Raw genomic sequence first — 18,463 nt, 5'->3', positions numbered from 1 at the left:
ATATATATATATATATATATATATTAAATGTGATGAACAGGAGGGCTACAGTTATGTAAGTAAGGTAATGAGTACATTTCTTTTTAAACACTGTTATCCCCTCCCTCATTTTCTCTTGCTTTTCCTTCCCTACTCCCTTCCCCCCCCTAAGTTATATAGTTCATTTCCAACATAGTGTCTAATGAGTATCACTATTCCATTAGTTCATCCTTTGTCCTGTTGTTTCTGTGATTCTCTTTCCTTTCCATGGATCAGATAAACTTACATATAAGACAAAGGGTACAGAAAACTAAAACAAAAAATAGAAATAACCTATACAGGACATAATAAGAATCTCTTGTTTCTAATTCTTGGATTTCATTTTGATACACTTCATTATATATGGTCCTATGCACTTAGCAACTGGGCTATTGTGATCCCCTGTTAAGAATATCATAGACGGGGGGGGGGGGGGGGGGGAGGCTGGGAAGGGATGTGAAGGGTAAACCAAAGGAGGAGGCTGCAATGCTTGGTAAGAAATGTACGCATTATCCTGCCCATGTAATTGTAACCCCTCTGTACAGTATGTTCACAAATAAAATAAAATAAAATAAAATAAAAAAGAATATCATAGACATATTCTAGTTCTTACAAATGAGAGTAACCTTGCAACCTATTATTCTTTAGGCCTGGCTTGCTTAGCTTGATATAATTTTTTCCAGGTCTTTCCATTTCCTTATGAATTCAATCTAACACTTTCCTTCAATCAGAAAGATTGAAACATAGAACTCCATTGTGTATATATAGAACATCTTCTTGATCCATTCATCTACTGAGGGGCATCTGGGTTGGTTGCATATCTTAGCTATGGTAAACAATGCTGCAATGAACACAGTTGTACTGTAGGTTTAGTATGGCCCAGTTTGTGGTCATTTGGGTAAATGCCCAGGAGTGGTAGTATTGCTGGGTCATAGGGGAGCTCTTGAGTCTTTTGAGGAATCTCCACACTGCTTTTCTGAGTGGCTGAAGTTTACAAGTTTACACTCCCACCAACAGTGCAAATCTGCCAATTCTTGAATGTCCCTTTGGTATGTTCTGGGTGTTTTTCCATGCCTTTGACTTTCTGTTCTAATTCCTCTGCTTTTATCTTCAACTTACTGTTTTCAACTTCATTTGTTCTATTGCCTATGCTTTCAACTGTACTAGAACCTTTCATGTTAACAAGGTCTTTGTTGATATCAATTCTTATGTAATTTATTGAGATTTTTTGTTGTGTCTATCTCCTTGTTAATTTTCTCCTTTATTTCCTCCATTGAAAAATGTAAAGTTTCTGTCTTTTTTTTTTTTTTTTTTTTTGCCAGTCATGGTGCCTGAACTCTGGGCCTGGGCACTGTCCCTCAGCTCTTCAGCTCAAGGCTGGTGCTCTTCCACTTGAGCCACAGCACCACTTCCAGCTTTTTCTGCTTATGTGGTGTGGAGGAATCGAACCCAGGGCCTCATGCATGCAAGGCACGCGCTCTACCACTGAGCCACCTTCCCAGCTCCAAGTTTCTGTCTTCTTCTTGATGTCTTGGATGTCCTGCATTTTCTTCATCATTTCATTACTGTATTCTTCTAGTGATCATGGACCTGACTTTTTATTTCATCAGCCAATTCCCTCTTTTGTTCTTCCTCTCTTCATCTTCATTCTCACTAAAGTCCACCCGAGTTGTTGGTTTTTTCTTAGGGTGGCATGTTGTCTTGATTATTAATGAATTGTGTGATTTTTTTTTTTTTTTAGGTTCAAGACAGAGACTCAAACTCTGTACCTACCACTTTCACTTATTGGTTAGGGTTTTGCCAACTACGCCATGCCTCCAACTCTGAATTTTGTGATCTTTCACTGTGTTTTATGCATTTTGGCTCACTGTTTGCAGAGGCCATAGAAGGTGTTTTTCCTCCCTGAACTTCATTACACTTTTTAATCATTACCAAATTGATTGGTTTTCAGAAATACTTTTATGTGGATGCTCAAGAATGCATGATGAAACTTTCAGATCTAAAATGAGTTACCTTCATCAGGGAGGTTTCTTTTCAGTTCATCGAGTTCTTCTTTGATGAGTTCAGTACCCATATAGCCTAGTGAGCTGTCCAAGTCTCTGATAGCTATTGTATCTTCTTAGTAAGGGAAAAGAAATAGGATAAATCTAAACAAAATGTTGCGATTAGTTTGCATATAATTTATAGATTGCTTTGGCAAGAAGATTTAAAATTCAATAGAATTATGCTTACTCTTCTCAAACTTATTTTTAAAAATAGGCATAATAACAGTTTCTAAAAGGAATAAAATTACTTTCCAGTGTATTTTTCTTACAATAAAAATGGAGAGTTCAAGTGTAAAGAAAAAATTATTACTGCTACAGCAAAAAAATCAGTCTGAGTATTGTCTTCTATAATTTACTATCTATTAAAATTTACATAATTTCTTTTGATTTCCAGTTTTCTGTTGTACAAAATGAAGATTATCCTTACTGTTACAGCATTTCATTGAGGACAAAGTCAGACATCTGAAAAGACCTAAAACTCTGTCTGGAATGAGTTAAAATGCTTGATGCACTTTAATTATGATTTTTGAGCCACAGCAGAACTGGTTTTCTCTCTCTCTTTTTTTTTTTTTGGTTGGTCATGGAGCTTGAACTCTGGACCTAGGTGGTACCCCTAGCTCTTCAGCTCAAGGCTAGTGCTATACCACTTGAGCCACATTGCCACTTCTGGTTTTCTGATGGTTTATTAGAGATAAAAGTCTCACGGACTTTCCTGCTTGGGCTGGCTTTGAACTGCGATCCTCAAATCTCAGCCTTCTGAGTATCTAGGATTACAGGCATGAGCCACCAGCACCCGGCTTGGTTTCTCTTTTATCTAAACTAGACTCATTGCCTAAACTATGCAATAATGATCATACATTTATTTATTTATTTATTATTTATTTGTCTGTTGTGGGGCCTGAACTCTGGTCCTGGGCTCTGTCCCTGAGCTCTTCAGCTCAACACTTGCACTCTACCACTTGAGCCACAGTACCACTTCCACTTTTTCTGCTTATGTGGTGCTGAGGAATCAAACCCAGGGCCTCATGCATGCAAGGCAAGCACTCTACCACTGAGCCACCTTCCCAGCCCCCAATTATGATTATTCTCTTGTTGAGAATTTCATAGTTAATCTGGAATAAATTGTTTCTCTTCTTTAAAAAGTTTATGAAAATATGTATAAATTTGACAGAGAAAATACGAGATATTCTGCTAAGATTAAAATAATTCACAGAATTTCTACATCTTTATTAAATTCTTTCATATCCTATAGTGTCTTCATTTTTCATTCAAATATTATTGATTTCTCTTTGAATTAATTCAGGTGTTTATATATGTCCTTAAATAATTGATCATATTTGTTTTGGCAGTACTGGGGTTTGGACTCAGGGCCTTGCAGTTGCTGGGCAAACACTCTACCACTTGAGTCATTCTCCAAGCTCTTTTCACTTTTTCATATAGAGTTTCTCGACTTTTCCTGTGACTGTCCTTGGACAATAATCTTAAAGATAGTTCTTGTATAGCAGGCTTATAAGCATGCACTACCATTCCCAATTTAATGGCTGACATGACCAAGCTGACCTAAAGCCTGACCCTCCTAATATCTTCCTCTTCAGTAGCTAGAAAAAAAGTTTTACATGCTTTCCCACCAAGAAATGATAGCCACTGGCACCCAGACTAATACACATACTGTTTTAATTGAATTACTGCAATGTTATATTCTGTTCACAACTTAGAGTAAAATGCTTTCACTCTAAAGCCAGGAATGATATTACCTACTTAGTTACAATGGAAGCAAAGATCAGGTGGATTGTGGTTCAAGGCTAGCCTGTGTAAAAAGTGAGACCCTGCCTCAACAAATAAGTCATGTATGATCCTTCATGCCTATAATCTCAGCTATGCGGAGGCTTAGGTAGGCAAATGACCATCCATGGCTACCTCATACACACAAAAAAACCATGAGACTCTATTAGAAAAAAAACTAACCAAAAATTCTGGAGGCATGGCTCAAGTGGTAGAGTACCTATCAAGTGAATGTGAGGCCCTAAGTTCAAACATCTGTACAACAATAACAAAAAAAGGAAAAGGATTCACCTCTTTTTTTTTTTTTTTTTTTTGTCAGTTGTGGGGCTTGAACTCTGGGCCTGGGCACTGTCCCTCAGCTCTTCAGCTCAAGGCGAGCGCTCTACCACTTGAGCTGCAGCGCCACTTCCAGATTCACCTCTTAAACCAGTACTTTAATTTGATCCTCTGACTTTGCTAATCTGAATTCTTTTACTCAAGGAAGAAAGAAAACAATTTAAAAACAACTACCAAGATCTATGTTTGATAAGTACTTATACACAGTTTCAAACTTCTGTGCAATGATTATAACTTTTTGTGCATGTGTGTACTAGTTCTGGGGCTTGAACTCAGAGCCTACATGCTGTCCCTGTTTATTTTTTGCTCAAAGCTAGCACTCTACCACCTAAGCCACAGCTCTACTCTGGCTTTTTGGTGGTTAATTGGAGATAAGAGTTTCACAAACTTTCCTGCCTGAGCTAGCTTTGAACATCAATCCTTAGATCTCTGCTTCCTGAAGAGCTATGATTATAGACATGAGCCACAAGCGCTCAGCTTATAAGAGATTTTTTTTTTTTTTTGTCGGTCGTGGGGCTTGAACTCTGGGCCTGGGCGCTGTCCCTCAGCTCTTCAGCTCAAGGCGAGCGCTCTACCACTTGAGCTACAGCGCCACTTCCGGTTTTCTGGTGGTTTATTGGAGATAGGAGTCTCACGGTCTTTCTTGCCCGGGCTGGCTTTGAACCGCGATCCTCAGATCTCAGCCTCCTGAGTAGCTAGGATTACAGGTGTGAGCCACCAGCGCCTGGCTTATAAGAGATTTTTCAAACTAAGTATGACCACACTTAGCTCTCAGTGAGCACCTTCACTAATGTGATATTTTTAACTTCCTAATTATTTTCATTTTTATTTTTGCATGTACACTTCCCCTTTCCCTATAACCAAATGTACCTATCGGTTAACAGATCTCGTAAGTACCTAGAGTGCAACCCAGGTTTTTTGACAGGGTTTTTTTTTATCTGAATTTAGTTCAAGAAGTATTTCATATTATTCTAAATAGTCCATATTATACTAAATATTAAAAGGGGGCAATTTCCATAAATGAAATTGCTTGAAGACTAGGTTCTCTTATCACAGTACCAATTGTCTTTAGGGGAGTTAAAAATAACTAGTTTCAGGGATGTGTAACCACAAACTCATCAACCTAAGTTCTCTGAAGATGAGGGGAAGTTTTCTCTATAATACCTACAATTACCTGACTCATGGAGTGACAGCCTTTCAGATTCTTTGTCAGAGAAATGTGATCCTTTTTTCTCCAGTATGATACTAATGTCATCAAAACCAACCTTCTCATCTTAGGAAAAAGAACACATTATGAAAAAATATTAAGACAGCCCAATCTCTGTAGGTTATAATTATTAAGTTCAACATCTTTCTAAGTAATAGCAAGTTTTTTCATGGGGGGGTGGGGGTTGGGGTTAGCCCTTTACCACTTGATCCACAGTGCCACTTCCAGCTTTTTCTGTTTCTGTGGTGCTGTGGAATTGAACCCAGGGCCTTATGCATGCAAGACAAACACTCAAACAATGAGCCACCTTCCCAGCCCAATAACATGGTTTAATATCAGAATTTGAAGCAAAATTTAATTCATTGAACTTCTGTTTAAGAAAAGCTGATTCAGCCAAGTTTTAAAAGCAAATTCAGTCCAGACTTCAGCTCAGACATAGTTGTCCTCTGTCAGGCATTCCCTAACCACTATATTTAAAGTAATTCTACTACTCTCCCATGATTGGTCATATTTTTTCATATAAAACATTATTTTTATTTGAGACCAATTATTGCTTTCTAAAATTACCTCTTTTTATGTATTCATTTCTCCCTGACCTACAAGTTTCTTGAAGGCAAAATCATTATCAAATTCAACAATGTAATGCTTATACTTAGAGAAGTATCTAGAACTATGAGCCCAGTAAATGTTAATTAACTGAACAAATTAGTCATGAAAGTAAGCAACCTAATGCTAAAACTTTAGATTATAAGAAAGTTTATTTTTGTTATACAAACTATCTAGAAAATAATCTCCATTGCTGATTAAGATTATAAAATCTGTACTTCCCTTTTTTAGATCCCTTGTTTATCAGATTAGAACTTCTTTCCAAGATACAGAACAGTTCACAAAATCAAAATGTCCATATGATCAAGATGTACCCCTCTTGGGAACATATCTAAAGAAAGCCAGTTTCTTATAGAGAAACCTGCATGTGTGGCAATACACTACTCACTATGGAATTCTCCTAGATGCCCATCAATAGTTAAATTGGTAACGAATGTAATATACATGCACGTGTGCACATGCACACATACACATACACACATGCACACACACAAATTTTTATTTAACCATAAAGAAGAATGAAGTTATGATGTTTTCAGGAAAATAGATGGCAATGTACATCATCATGTTAAGTGAAAGAAGGAAATTTTGGAAACATGAGTATTACAGGTTTTCTCTGATATGTGGAAGCTAAGGAGAGGGAAAAGGATGTAAAAGTAGAAGGGGGACCAATAAAGATGTGAGGCAAAAGGGGGCCAAGAGGAAGGGTATTAGAAAGGGTATAAGAAAGAGGCTCAATATAATCTCAGTATATAGTATCCACAAATGTAAATGTCATAATTCCCTTTGTTCAATAAACACTATTTAAAAAGTACACGTTGCTCAACATCATTTGTGAATAGGGAAATGTAAATTAAAGCCACAATGATATTCCAAAATGCACATATTATGATGGCTTGAAAAAATATTGATACTATTACACATTAGGAAGCCTGCAGAGAACATATGTTGATGATGGTACAACCAGATGGAAAACAATGGCAGTATTTTTATCAAGTTAAATATGTAGTTATTACATACCCCAGAAATCTCATTTACAGGTATACACTCAAATGAGTATAAGAACCAAAAGGTTTGAATCTTTGAGATGACTTTATTTATAACTGTCAAAAACTGGTACCCAAATATATCTAATCCCAGGAGGGAAGACAGACAAATGTGACATCTATACAATGTAATACTATTGAACAAGAACATGTTTGAGAAGTCATACATGAAATATTACATTGTGTATGACTACATAATATGATTCCATCTGTATTGTGTTTCTATGACAGGTAAAACTAATCACTGCTGATAAAATGTGATAAAAATAAGATTTCCTATGTCCAGCAAGAGGGGAAGAGAATGAATGGCCAGAAGCATTATGAAAATTCTCTGGGAAGTTATAGATAACTGTATTCTAATTGCAGGATGAGTTACTGTTATCATATCATAAAGCTAACCTGTGGTTTTAATGTATGAAAATTGTATCTCATTAAAGAGGTAAGGGCAGAGCACAAAAAAAGGCTGTTTTTGGACAGCAGGGTAGCATATTCAAAGCTGCTCTTTAGGAAGAATTATCTGGCAGTAGAGTTACTATCTCTACTATCTCTACTAAGTAGATAATAAAACTTAACAATAAGGCCTATCAAGAATACAGTCTTGGGCTGGGAATGTGGCTCAGTGGTAGAGTGCTTGCCTAGCATGCATGAAGCCCTAAGTTCGATTCCTCAATACCACATAAACAGAAAAAGCTGAAGTGGCACTGTGGCTCAAGTGGTAGAATTCTAGCCTTGAGCACACAGAGGGCTCAGGGACAGGCCCTGAGTTCAAGCCCCAGGACTGGCAAAAAAAAAAGCAAAAATACAGACTTTGTGATGGTATGAAGATAATTTTTAAAGGCTTAGCCAAATAAGTACAGTATCAGAAACTCTCACAGAAAAGTCTCCAGAGTAACAAACTCGTGAGGATAAAAGCTCACCAGTAGATGAGAGATGTTCTTGTAGATTCTGTGGTTCTCCTTCTATAAGAGGTATACCTATGTTTTGCAGAACAGTATCCACATTATTCACATCAATCTTCTCTCCTTAGGAAATAAGAGTATGATAGAATTAAGAAAAAAATCACATTGTATAATAGTAGACAATCTGTGTTCTAAACACAACATGCTGCTTGAAATAAAAGAAGAAAATTATCCTTTGGTCTTTATTGCACTTTATAACATGGATCTCTACTTTATAAAAAAATGAATATAAAATTTGAGTTAGGTAATTGTTTAATTATCACAATGACAAAAATCACACTGAGTAATTGTAATCAATAAGGGCTTTGAACAATTAGGTTTAACATGTTTGAATTTACTTAAGTTCCCAACTATCTAGTCGATACTTTAGTTAATATATTATTTACCACCAACACGTACAATTTTATTGTTTCTATCTTGCCAAGATAGCTATAAGGTTTAAAAGATAAGTGGTTTGATGCCCCAAAAGCATAGTGTTGGGAAGTTGGCTCAGTGGTAGAGTGCTTGCCTTGCATGCACCTCAGCACCACATAAACAGAAAAAGTCAGAAGTGGCACTGTGGCTCAAGTGGTAGAGCATTAGCCTTGAGCTGATGAGCTCAGGGACAGCGCCCAGGCCCCACAACGACAAAAAAACACAAAAAACATAAAACATAATATCATTAGTTCCTCAGATACGTGTAGCTAAAAGAAGTTAAAGATAAAAGAAGTAAACATTGATACAAATGATAATGAAACAAATGATAAAAATTATATATGGAAGAAGAACCATTAAAACTGTTCTCTGACCATAATGGAATTACACTACAATTAACAGTAAAATAAATTGAAAAATCCTAAATATTTGGATATCAAATGACACTTCCAAATAGTCTGTGGACCAAAGAAAATAATTACTGAAGAATGTACACTGTGTCTTGAATTAAGTTATTAATCATTTATGATATGTCATAATTTGAATAATTATTTTCAGTGAAAACTTAATATACTTACAATAGAAATGGTAATAAAGTTTAAAAACACAGAAGAAATAATAGCAAATAAATCCCACAGAAATAATAGTGATTAAATATTACATTTAGGTCTGAGATCCTAATAGCTAATGCATAAAGGGAAATTTGAGTTATATAAAGAAGTATACTAGCTCCTTTGAGACAGAAACTTTTCCTGATATTAAATTTCAAGAGACTTTTTTTTTGGTCAGTTGTAGGGCTTGAACTCTAGGCCTAGGCGCTGTCCCACAGCTCTTCAGCTCAAGACGAACTCTATTACTTGAGCCACAGCACCACTTCCAGTTTTCTGGTGGTTAATCAGATTTTCTTGCCCCAGCTGAATTGGAACTGTGATACTCAGATCTCAGCCTTCCAAGTAGCCAAGATTACAGGCCTGAGCCACCAGTGCCTGGCAAGACATTTTTTACTATTTACCACTTGTTGCATAATGGATAATATTTTTAGGATATAGGGTTATAGTTTTTATAAAGTTGTTGCTAATGCCAGTTCTCAAACATATTCTCTGAACATATTAGGAACTTTTCCCAAAGAAAAAAATAAAAAAAATCTCTGCATAATATATTTGATTTGTCAAAATTATGTACTTTTACCTATCAAAAGGTGGACAAGAAATGGCCAAAGAATTGAAGTCTGAACTTCTGTGACAAGAAAGGATATTTTTAAATGTACAATGTGAAAGGAACTGAAAATGGATATAGTTTCATCTTAAAGTCAAAATTATTTTTCCCACCTAATATAAAATCCTCCTATCTTTTTGGTAGTGTACATGCAAAAAGAGCAGTTTATAGGGAAACCAGAGGCCTGAAAGTTCAGTAATACTGTGCATACGAAAAGATAGAATAGTCCTTAGCATTATAATTGATAAAATAATTTACTAAAATTAAACTTGGGGTTTGTTCATAAGGAAAAACTGAAGAGAAACCCATACTCAGAAATAACCAAAGAAAATAACAAAAAGGAGAAATACAAATGCAACTAATATTTCCCTAACAATAAGACAAATGTTTTTACCCAGTTTCTTGGTGAAGAATTATGAATTAGTATCACAAGTGTACTATCATTTATCATATAATTGCACTTAATTTGCATTAGAGTAATTGCAAGTAGCCTGACTCTGTCTCTCTAAACACTGGCTTAGATCTTCTCCTCCTTCTCCCTCCCTCTTTTTTTCTTTCTTCTTCTCTTCCACTGCTGCTGCTGCTGCTGCTGCTTCTCCTTCCTCTTCTTCTTCTTCCCCTCCTCCTCTTCCTCCTTCTTTTTGCTTCCTCCTTCCTTCTTCCTCCTCTTCCTCTTCTCTTCCTCCTCCTTCTCCTTCTCCTTCTCTCCTGTCCTCCTTCCTGTCCTTCCTCTCCTTTCTTCTTCTTCTTCCTGCTTCCTTCTTCCTCTTCCTTTTCCTTCTCTCTTTCACTCTCTCTTCCTCCTCCTCCCCCTCCTCCTGCTCCTTCTGCTTCCTGCTTCCTCTTTCTTTTCCCTTCCTTCTCCTTCTCCCTTTCCCCCTCCTTCTCTTCCCTGTCCTCCTCCTTCTCCTTCCTGTCTTTCCTCTCCTTTCTCCTTTCTTCTCCTTCTCCTCTTCCTCCTCCTCCTTTTTCTTTCCTTCCTTTCTCCTTCTCCTCTTCCTCTTCCTCCTTTTCCTCTTCCTTCTTCTTTGCTATTACTGGAGCTTGAACTCAGGATCTTGCATTTTTTTCATCCAAGATTGGGTGAGCCATGCTTCCAGTTTTGTGTTTTGCAGATTAATTAGAAATAAAATTCTCTTTCAGGTTTTTCTGCCTAGCCTGGCTTCAAATTTTCTCAGATCTCAGCCTCCTGAGTAACTATAGAATTACTGAAATGAGCCACAACACCCAGACTGCCTTGGTCACTTAAACTAGTATTGCATTTGTCTTAATAATGTTGTTAGGGAAATACAATTGTGAAAATTCCGATGCCCAGATTAAGCCAAAAGGATAACTAATATTAACACAGTCTTATCTAGTTCTGCTGCATAGCAGACATGTCTGACACAAAGGCATTAGAAAATTATACCAATGTTAAACAGGTTTTTAAACTTATCAGATAAGAAATGATAGCTCCTCTCTAGTGGTCAACTCATTAGCCATCACTAAAAGGATGAGATCCCTCCTTTACACAAGTTTACAATCTCAGTTGAGTTTACAATAGTCAATTGCAAAAGACTATCTGGGGTTTTCTCAAAATGCATATAAATATATCATTATTTATCATATATCATCATCTATCTTCATTTAACTGAAAATTCTTACTTTCTGGTACAGATGAAAACTGTGAATTAGCCAAATTGTCCATGAGCCATTGTGAAGAAAAGAGTAAATGTCAGAATATGTAGGAAACATAAATGATCAAATTCAATAGACAATAGGCAACTATAGCATAATTGCTATATTTAAAAACACTTTAGCCAGGCACCAGTAGCACACATCTATAATTCTAGCCACTCAGGAGGCTGAGATCTGAGGATCAAGGTTTGAAGCCAGCCTGGACAGGAAAATCCAATGAAACTCTTTTTTCCAATTAACTAGTAACAAGCCAGATGTAGAGATGTGGCTCAAGTGATAGAATGTTAGCCTTGAGCAAGAAGCACAGGACCCCAGGACCTGAGTTCAAGCCCCAGGACTAGGATGCATGCACACATGCATGCGTGTGCATACACACAAATACACACATACCACTTTATAGTTTAAGTATATGCATATCATTCAGATGTATACAACCATCATCTGCTTTGATCCCCCCCCCCATGCTTCCACTGAAAATAGAGTCCAACTGAGACAACTACAGCCCAGGTAGTTGGTAGGTAGAAGAAAGACTTAGATAACCAGATAGCCATATAAGGTAAAATCACATTGTCTTGCCACAAGATTGTCAACGTCAGCTTCAGGAAAAGGACACATAACCTACCATGCTTATGAACTAAGTCATTCTGTGTCCTTCTGTGTCCTGGGGAGACACACCTGGATGGTGACTGCAGTTTTTACTATGAAAAGAGCTGCTGCACTTCAGAAAGCCCAGGACATGAATGGAACTCTGCAAAATTATACCAGATCAGTGATTAGTTTACCCAGCCTGGTATAACCTATCATTAGAGGTTTTGCCCCAGATGCCTGGCAGTGAACCATCCAGGTGCTTCTGATACCTGGTATGGTAAGAACTCCCAACCCTGTTTCTGATATTGCCACCAGGCTTCTCCAACTTCTGGTTTCTAAGCTGACAACAGCTTTCCAAAGCTTACATTTTTCTGTTGGTTCCTGTCAGATACTCTGCCCTTTCTCTCCCACTTCTCATAGCTTACTTGTACTCAGTCCTGAGGCATCATGTCCTGTAGGTTGTTAAACTGTGGTTGCACTTTGTCCCTGGGCTCCCAGAGACACTTTCTCAAGGTAGCAACTCTCTACCATTCTCCCCAGGTCACAACTTTAGGATTCTCCACTGAGTTAATCAATATAGACATCAGCCTCAGCAACATCAACCATCAGTGTGAACTTGAACTCTGAAAGGTCTGCCTCCTGGCTCCATCTGATGCCTCCTGAGGGAAGCAAAGTCTTCATATAGGTCTAAAGAGACTTCTTAGATTCCCCATAGAAAGGTCTATGATAGAAATATATTTATATAGAGCTACAAGAACAATTGACTAAATCATACCTTGTTGTATATAAGTTGGTCTTTGTTGCTATTTAACTGTCAGATTTCTGTTTAACTTTTTTTCTTGTAAAGGCCATTTACTTTTGAACTCTTACTTTCTAGCATAGGCCTAATGCACTCTATTTAATTTTAAATTTTGCTTCTCCCTTTATTCATTTTCTCTATCATCATCATACTTAAATCACAAGGAAATAATGACTACTAAAATAGCACTACAAAAGATAAAAGAATCTTAGACATGGCAGAAAATCAAAATACGGAAATGCAGGAAAGAATAAACCCTCCTGGAAGAGTAGATTTTCAAAGCAGAAAGAGAAAAGAAACAAGCATCACAAAACAACAAAATGATAGAAAATATAACATACTTATCAACATTAACATTGAGTATTAATTATCTTAACTCTATAATCAATTACTTAGAATGGCCTAAAATTAAAAGGAAAAGTTGCATACTTCCAAGACACACTGGCTCAAAGTAAACATTTCCTATTTGATAGGTGAGACACAGGGGCATAGAAAGTCAAATAAGAAGGGCCAAAGCAAGATGAAGACTCAGTAGCACAAACATTAAATCTTATGCCTCCATGTCTTATATCCAGACTACATGGTGGTATGATATAAATCCAGAGGAATGAGGCAGCCCTATGCTTATGAGCCTTGCTGGAGGTCTGCAAGAATACTGACCCTATCACATATTACCTGACTTCCTCATAACACTAATAATTTTGCATTCCCACAAAAACTAGTTTCATATGATAACATTGAGGTCTGTCACTAGCACAAGCAGTGACCAGGCATCCTTTGGACAACAGCCTCTGAGACCTGCATGACTGAACACAGTGCTTTGAGTCCTGAGGAAACAGCTTACTGCCCCCCACCCTCCCCGTGTAATCTTAGAACCCTAAGGTACTCCCTTGAGAAAGGCTTCCTGACAAGTTCTTTCTTTCATAACTTGGAGCTTTCCATAAGTTGGGACTAGTCAATTCAAGACACCTTTTCTATTACCTTCAAGATATCTTTGCTATTGTTTCAGTGCAAAATTCTTGATTTCTTTTTTTTTTTCAATTTTTTTATTTTTAATTTTTTATCGTGAAAATACCATACAGAGGGGTTATAATTACACGGGCAAGGTTTCAGTACATTTTTTATCAAGCATTGTTGCTTCCTCCTTTGTTTCCCCTTGCCATCCCATCCAATCTCCCCCCCTCCACCCTCCCCACCTCACCCGTCCAAAGTTGTAAAGTTCGTTTTTCAACATTACGACTTGTACATCTCATTGTTGCAAACAATGAGATTTGAACGGTTTGTTTTTGCCCTTCCCCTCCACAAATTATACCAACATCAAATTCAATGAAAGCAGGGGTTATACCTTGGAGGAAGGACATATAAAGCAACAAAGAAATCATCTTATAAATGTGTTAGAAACAATCGCAAGAAAGAAAAAAATATTTGAATACTTATCTTGGGGTTCATTTCACCTAACATCAACTTATCTGACCTTTTCTGCTTGTCTCAGACATATACTAGTTATAGCAAATAAGTACAGCAATAATCTCTTTAACATCTACAATCTCCTTGATCAAAACATTAAGCCACCTCCTTTTCTGGATAGAATGCACATGTTTTTCAAATATTCTCATTTTGATTTTTGCAGTTATCTAATAATTATCCAATTATAAAATATTCTGGCAACCTGACTGCTCAGCTTCCTTGAAAATGCTTCAACAAACCCCATTAGTATACCTTTTTTTGTTTATTTGTTGTTCATCATGGGCCTTTAACTCTGGGTGTGAGTACTGTCTCTGAGCACTTCAGCTCAAAACAGCACTCTACCATTTGAGGACAGTACCACTTCTGGTTTTCTGGTGGTTAATTGGAGATAAGAGTCTCACACATGTTCCTGTCCCGGTTGGCTGTGAACCACAATCCTCAGATCTCAGCCTACTGAGGAGCAAGGATTATAGGATTGAGCTGCTGACACCGAGAAGTCTACTCTCTCTCTCTCTCTCTCTTTCTTTCTTTTTTTTTTGTCAGACCTGGGGCCTGACTTCCGGGTCTGGGCACTATCCCTGAGTTCTTCAGCTCAAGGCTAGCACTCTACCACTTGAGCCACAGCGCCACTTCTGGCTTTTTCTTATGTGGTACTGACTAATCAAACCCAGGGCCTCATGCATGCAAGGCAAGCACTCGACCACTGAGCCACCTTCCCAGCCTCAGTCTATTCTCTTTAAAGCCAGTCTTCTACAAAGTCTCAGAACACAAAGCATCAGTAAATTATTTCGCAGCATGCAACATGAATAACCACAAGTCTAACTCCCAACAGAGTCCCACATTCCTAACTAAAACTTCAAGAGCCTCACCCTAACTGCCCATATTCCTGTCACCATTCTGGTCTTTACATCCTGACACACAATAATTAGCATGGAGCAGCAATAAGAAGCAAACCAGCAAGACATAGTTGCCAAGGATATGTCCCAGGGACCAATAATCTCCAACCAGTTCCTACCTTCCACAGTTCTATTGCCTCCTAATAGTCTATTCAAAAGTTGAATGCTTCAATAGGTTAAACAATTCATTGGGGCTGGGTGCCAGTCTCTTACACCTGTAATCCTACCTACTCAGGAGGCTGATATCTAAGGATCATGGTTCAAAGACAGCTCCGGCAGAAACATCTGTGGGTCCCTTATCTCCCAGAGTTCAAGTTCCACAATGGACAACAAAAATATCATTGGATTTAAAATATTAACGATTAAACTATTATCCTTTAACAGGTGCACCTAGTCATGTGCATCCATCTAATATTGTAAGTGGTTCTCAAACCAATCAAGTTGGCAATTCAGACATCCATCATCCCGCCATTGGACCTCCATATGACTATAACCTATAACAAATTCTCAGCTTCACAAAGGACACTCCTTCTAGTTGAAAATCAAGAAGTGAAAATAAATAAGAGACTCAAAAGACAATACTTACTATCAACAGAAATGGAAGAAACTATCTCCTGTGATTCTCCCTCAGAAGCATGAGTCTTCAGGCCCTTCAGTACAGGTTGCACATCAGCTACATCCACTTTTCCATTAGTGACTCTGTTCAAGACCTTTGAAAGTTCCTGTACATCTATCAAAAGAAAAAAATTTGGGGGCTGGGAGGGTGGCTCAGTGGTAGAGCGCTTCCTTGCATGCCTGAGGCACTGGGTTCGATTCCTCAGCACCACATAAGCAAAAAGAAAAAAAAAGCCGGAAGTGGCGCTATGGCTCAAGTGGTAGAGCACCAGCCTTGAGCTGAGGAGCTGAAGGACAGTGCCAAGGCCCAGAGTTCAGGCCCCACGACTGGACCAAAAAAAAGAAAAAAATTTGGTTTAGATACAAATTCTAAATAACAAATTTAAGCTATCACTCAAAAATTAGTATAAATATTTGACACTATTAAAAGATGATACAGCATGATGCAATTTACATTAAGTACATTCTTCATTTATATAAATAAATTATATATGTGTACGTGCATGAATGTATGTATGCTTTCACTGTTGCTTATAAAATAGAAGATCAATTATAAGGCAAACAGGAAGAATATATCTTGGCTAATAATTGAAAACCAAAGGCTTTTTGTGGGGTTTTTTTGTTGTTTTTTGTTGGTCGTGGTGCTTGAAGTCTGGGCCTGAACACTATCCATCAGCTATTCAGCTCAAGGCTAGTGCTCTACCACTAGAGCTACAGCGCCACTTCTGGTTTTGGGGGGATTTATTGCAGATAAGTGTTTGACAGACTTTCTTGCCTGGGCTGGCTTTCAACCATAATCCTCAGATCTCAACCTGCTGAGTAGCTAGGATTACCAGAGTGAGCTGTTGACACCCAGAAGTCTACTCTCTCTCTCTCTCTCTCTCTCTCTCTCTCTCTCTCTCTCTCTCTCTCTCTCTCTCTTCTCTCTTTTTTCAGTCCTGGGGCCTAAAATCTTGGCCTGGGTGCTATCCCTGAGCTCTTCAGCTCAAGGCTAGCACTCTACCACTTGAGCCACAGTGCCACTTCCAGCTTTTGCTTATGTAGTGTTCACCTATCAAACCCAGGGCTTCATGCATGCAAGGCAAGCAGTCTACCACCTTCCCAGCCCCAGTCTATTCCCTTTAAAGTCATTCTTCTACAATGTCTCAGAACACAAAGTATCAGTAAATTATTTCCCAGCATGCAACATGAATAACCACAGTCTACCTCCCAACAGAGTCCCTCATTCCTAACTAAAACTCAAGAGCCTCACCCTAACTGCCCATATTCTGCCAGCATTCAGGTCTTTAAGTCATGGCACACAAAAATTAGCATGGAGCAGCAATAAGAAGCAAACCGGCAAGACATAGATGCCAAGGATATGTTCCAGGGACCAAGAATCTCCAAACAGGTCCTACCTTTCACAGTTCTATTGCCTCCTAATAGTCTATTCACCATTTGAATGCTTCAATAGGTTAAACAATTCACTGGGGCTCTATGACAGTATCTTAAGCCTATAATCCTAGCTACTCAGGAGGTTGATATCTAAGGATCATGGTTCAAATCCAGTCCACACAAGAACATCTGTGGGACTCTTATCTCCAACAAACCACTAGAAAACCAAAAGTGGTGCAGTGGCTCAAGTGGTAGAGCACTCGCCTTGCTGAAGAGGGCAGGGACAGCACCCAAGCCCAGAGTTCAAGCTCCACAACTGACAACAAAAAATCATTGGATTTAAAATATTAAGGTTTATTATAATATTATTATTATTATTTCTTCACAGGCCCACCTAATCATGTGCCTCTATCTAATATCCTGTTTCTCAAACCAATCAACTTGGCAATTCAGACATCCATCATCCCTCCATTGGACCTCAATATGACTATAACCTATAACAAAGTCTCAGCTTCACAAAGGACATTCATTCTAGGTGCTAATCAAGAAGTGAAAATAAACATGGCTTTATGTACAATAAGTGACTCAAGAGATAATACTTACTATCAACAGAAATGGAAGAAACTATCTTCTGTATTTCTCCCTCAGAAGCATGAGTCTTCAGGCCTTTCCGTACAGGTTGCACATCAGCTACATCCACTTTTCCATTACTGACTTTGTTCAAGGCCTTTGCAAGTTCATGTACATCTATCAAAAGAAAACATTTTGGTTTAGATACAAATTCTAAATAACAAATTTAAGCTATCATTCAAAAATTATTATAAATACTTGACACTATTAAAAGATGATACAGCATGATGCAATTTACATTAAGTACTTTCTTGATTGATATATATAAATTATATATGTGTATGTGTATGAATGCATGTATACTTTCATTGTTGCTTATAAAATAGAAGATCAGTTATAAGGCAAACAGAAAGAATAAATCTTGGCTAATAATTGGAAATTAAAGGTTTTTTGTTTTTTTGTTTTTTTGGGGGTTTTTTTGTTGTTTTTTTTTTGGTCATGGGGGAAGAACTCTGGGCCTGAACGCTTTTCCTCAGCTCTTGAGCTCAAGGCTAGGGCTCTACCACTTGAGATACAGCGCCACTTCCTTTTTTCTGGTGGTTTATTGGAGATAAGAGTTTCACAGACTTTCCTGCCGGGACTGGATTTGAACCGCAATCCTCATATCTCAGCCTGCTGAGTAGTTCGGATTGTAGGAGTGAGCTGCTGACATCCAGAAATCTACTCTCTTTCTCTTTCTTTTTTTTTTTTTTGTAGGTCCTGGGGCCTGAACGCTGGGCCTGAGAGCTATCTCTGAGCTCTTCAGCTCAAGGCTAGCACTCTACCACTTGAGCCACAGTGCCACTTCCA

The sequence above is a fragment of the Dipodomys spectabilis genome, unplaced genomic scaffold (genome assembly GCF_019054845.1).
Source record: "Dipodomys spectabilis isolate Male_0828 unplaced genomic scaffold, ASM1905484v1 ptg000018l, whole genome shotgun sequence".
Classification (NCBI taxonomy): Eukaryota; Metazoa; Chordata; class Mammalia; order Rodentia; family Heteromyidae; genus Dipodomys; species Dipodomys spectabilis.
The sequence above is the reverse complement of the archived record's forward strand: the minus strand, read 5'-3'. Positions refer to the sequence as shown.